Below are 4,589 nucleotides of genomic sequence, written 5' to 3'. Positions count from 1 at the left end.
TTAGGTCTCTAGCACTCAGATCTGGTGTCACCCTAGCTTTGCTGGTACAATGTGTGGCTCACACATGGACATGCGGTATGAAAAGGCCCAGCCCTTCATCTCTGCTCTTTCAGCTGGGTCTTCCTGGGCCTGGTGAACCTGCTCTGGCCCCTGCTCCACCTCCCCCTGTACCCCATGATTCCCCATGTTCTTCCCCCCGACTATCAAGACTGCCTTCAAGCCCTCATCCCAAGGTCGATGCTGCAGGAAGGAGAGGCATCTGGGACTATGGATCTAGTACCACTCTCTCCATCTTTGGGAGAGTCCTGGGCAGGGACTGGGGTGAGAGGAGTGCCACTCCAGCTTCCTTGGCTCTCAGATCCAGGCACACAGAAATCTTGAAGTGATTTTAGGTGTAAGGAGGATTTTCCAAAAATCCTCCCCTCAAACCAGACATTCCTTTAACAAGACACAAAGCTTCCATTTAATGATTAGAGATAAAAATCTGAAGACGCAAATGCCTGGAGAATTACCACACTGGCTGGAAAGGGGTCGAGTTCCAGGATAAATATATTGCTTTGATTTAGAGAGGAGGAGGAGTTAGGAAGCAGAAGGCCCCGGGAGACAGGAGAGGGCAGGGGACGTGCCTCTGAGGAGGGAAGGAGGAGGATGCAACTTGGAGGCCCTGAGATCAATGTCCCGGCTCTGCCTCAGGTGCCTGCCTTTCTGGATCTGTTCTAGGATGATGAGAGTTTTTGGGGAAATGTCTGTTCTTTGGGTCCTGTGATGGCGGTCACCTCCATCCTGAGACCACTGTGACAAGGGATTCTTCAGGGAAAAAGATGATGTGCATCATTAAAGTGAGGCTAGCTTGGTCAGGCATTGCATTTCAGGGCAATTCTTGGATGCTGGGGGTGGAGTCAGAGGCATAAGGCTAAAGGTTGAATCACTTTAAACCACCCACATAGAACAATCCTTGCCGGAGGTAGACCCCTCCAGCCCTCCAACCTGCTGGATGGGTGTGGGTTGGGGCAGCTTCTCTGGTGGTGGCTCTGCAAGCCCAGGACACCAGGGCACCAGGGCCATCCACATCCCTGTGGAGCCTGAGGGAAGCCGGCACCCAGACCATGGCCACCCTGGGCAACCTGCCCTTGGATTTGCTAGGAATGTGGGAGTGATGAGAACCAAACTGTAAGTTTCTAAGGAACCTGGAGAAGCAAACCCAGAGGCCCCCGGTTCGCTTTCCTCTAATCAGGGCCCTATCTGTGTAACAGAGTTACTGACTTCAGGATTAGGCTGATCACTGCGGGTGGCTACACACCCAAAAAGAAACGAAAGACAGATGGCTCACTGGGAGTCAGAGTTCTTTCTCACACAATATTTAATGTCAAAGAAAGTAAAGACAAAAAAAAAAAAAGTAGGATCCACATTCATCTGGCGTTGCACATTCTCTTGTCATGATTGTTTTGGTTTCCTGGATTTCACTGGGAGGATGTTCTTATTTGGGACAGGACGCTAAATGCTGTCATTGAAGACACATTTCACTACAAAGTGCTGTTCCTGAGCACAAAGAAAAACGCTGGTCTCTCTAACAAGCTGAAGTTCTCAGAGCCGTTGAACCCAGCTTCTCCCACCGTGTAGAACAGCATGTGCTTCTTATAAAATTGTGCCCATTATCAAGTTTATAAATTAACAAATAAATATCACATTCATTTATGTATCATGTGAATACATACATCAAATATTTTATATCTGAGAAGGAGCTTTTCTCCATTAGAAAAAGGGTGGAGGCTGGTCTACATGCCAGGGCTTTCAGTCTGTAGTCGAGAATTCCATTCGTGGCCCAGATCCTGACTGCAGGCTACTGGCCGGCCTCTTCCAGGCCTCTTTCTCCATCGGTGGAGGGAGCAGCAGTCACTTGTGCAGTGGTAGGGGCCTGCCAATCATCTTGCGCATGTTCCTTCATGCTGCTCTTGAGTTAGGCCATATGTAGATTTAGGATCTGTAGGGGGAGTGGGCCTGTGTGGTCTGAGAAAGCCCCATCTCACCTCAGCTGTACACACTCAGTTACTTACCAGTTCTCAGAGTCAGGCCTATTGGTAAGGATAACAACATTGCTTGATGTGAATTTGATTAGCTGGGCCTGTGGACGATTCATAAATGAACATGTCTCTACACTTTCCATCAGCTTGCACATCTCCCCATCAGTCTCACCTGCAAACCGTTGCCATGGTGTTTCTTCCCAGCCTTGTCACCACAAGTGGGACCCTCTCTCCCATTGCTGCAGGCTTCCTCGGCCCTCCACCAGTCTACACCATCAACTCACATCTCAAGGGAAATGGTAACGCTTCTATTTAGCACTCACAACTTAAACCACTTACTGTTCCAAATGCTTCTCAAATATTCACTCATTCCATGTGCACACAAACTCTGCAATGAGGATGCCATTATCGTCCTCTTTTTGCAGATAAGAGGAACCCTGAGAGCTCCACTGTTTTCCGCAGGCCCCACTACTCGTCAGAGTCACAGAGCAAAGCTGCATACCTGAGTGCCAGACGCCAGTCCCTCTCCACCGGCACTGCATTGAGGGTGAGCTTCTTAACAGGTGGTGCAAACATGAATGCTGTCCGCCTGGGGGTCCCAGCTATACCTCAGAGCAATCTGGGAGCCTTTATAAATAAGAATGTCTCAAGTCCACACTCGATTTGGTAGATCAGGGAGTCTCTTCAAAATGCCTTCAGTGCTTTGAAGGTGAAGCCAAGTTTGGGGACCCTATCTCATGCAGCATAATCCTGCCTGCACCCAAGGCATGTGGTGAATGTTCACTGAGAGAAATGCACAGTGTGTGTGTACATGTGCATGTGTACACATGTGGTTTGTGTGCATGTGTGCCCTCTGTGTATGCATGTGCTGTGCATATACACGTGTGCTATGTATATGTGTGCCGTGTGTGTATGTGTGTGGTGTGTGTATGCATGCCATTTGTGTATGCATGTGCTGTGTATACACACGGGTGCTGTATGCGTGCAGTGTGTGTATAGGTGCAGTGTGTGTATACATACATGCATGTGGGCCTGTGACTCACTCAGCAGAGGAAGCCTGACCACCAGTGGCCTCAGATGGATACGAGTTTGTGGGTATGGAAGACAAGCCACAGAGGTGTGACAGCTGTCACTGGCTGGTCTTAACAGATATGGAAAAGTTGACATGTAACTCTTGAATTTTAGAAAAACTTAATTAAATCAAAACTAACTAATCAAAACATCTGAGTGGAAGACAAATTTCTTCCAAAGCTCATGCTTTCAATCTTGTGGCTTTCTTAGTTATGGCACTCCACCTGCAGGTGAGAATGTGACAGGCTGAGGCGGACTCCTACCCCCACGACCACGATGACATCCACAACCCAGAGGGACCAGGCCGGCGGAGCCCCAGAGGGAGGCCTCAGAACCAGCAGGTCAGCTGCGTCACTGCTGTGTCAAATCAGGATTCAAACACTTTTAATCGGTGCACTGCTTTGCTGGTGGCCCCGGTAAGTGCTCTGTCTGGCCTCTTAGCAGGACTGGCCCTACCCAGGGAGTGAGGGACTCCACTGCTCGCCCACATCCACACCCCCTGCCAGAACCGAGGAAGGGCATTTTAATATAAATTCCTGCTCCCTGAAAGCTTCCAAAGCTCACATCGTTTTCTCTCACATCAGAGCAAAAAAACTGCAAGTGAAAAATCCCAGCGTAGCAACTGTAAGGGATTAATTTCCCCTCTCTTTTGGCCTTCCCACCTCCTCTAAGGGTTAAGAATGTGGAGGAAGAATCTCTAGACTTGGTGTCTGTGCTTGGTGGGAACTATTAAATTACGGCGGGATGTTTCTGATTAGAGCGAAAGCAGTGCCTGTGCGCGGCCCCGAGAGCCACATGTGCCCGGCCGGCTGCCCCAGCCCCACACTTGCTCGTGGGGCCCCTCCGTGGCACCGACGCCGTGTGGGTTTTTTATGTTGAGCGCAAGGATGGGAACTCGTGCTGGCAAGGGAGAAGGAAACAGGCAATAAAACGGAGAGCTGAGCGGCTTACTGGAGCCAGGACGCTGGGGTCGGCTTAATTGCTCTGAAATGAAAAAGATTCGGGGGTTTTCGTGAAATCCCATAGGCACACTTGCCAAGCCTCAAATATTAGGTTGAATTACAGTTTCTAATCCCTCCCCTCCCCTAGTCCTGTGCCTTATTTCTCCTGGAGGTTTTGTCCCCAGCTTCGGGGCCTGAGAGGGGAAAGGTTGACAGGAGCGGGTCTGGGCTCCACTGTGAGCACAGAAGCACCGGCGCCGAGGCACTCTCGGGACCCCCCGGGGCTGCGGGGCCCTGCGGGGACAGCCCCAGGCCCGGAGCTGCAGAAACACCTAGACCCCGTATCTCCTGGAACCACGCGTCCATGTGCACAGACATTCCTGGGGGCAGTCTCCTGTCCTTTAACAGAGTCTCAAAGGAGTCTTCAAAAACAAAAAGTTTACAAGCACTGATAGGGAAAACAGAAGGATGATAACACAGAGAGGGACTTTCCCGGGAGAGGACGGCTTCCAGGGACTGAGAAAATATGGGCAGGTGGGCGGGGCGGGGCGCCATC

This window comes from Mandrillus leucophaeus, unplaced genomic scaffold (genome assembly GCF_000951045.1).
Source record: "Mandrillus leucophaeus isolate KB7577 unplaced genomic scaffold, Mleu.le_1.0 Scaffold1169, whole genome shotgun sequence".
In the NCBI taxonomy this organism is placed as follows: Eukaryota; Metazoa; Chordata; class Mammalia; order Primates; family Cercopithecidae; genus Mandrillus; species Mandrillus leucophaeus.
Note: the sequence above shows the minus strand (reverse complement) of the source record.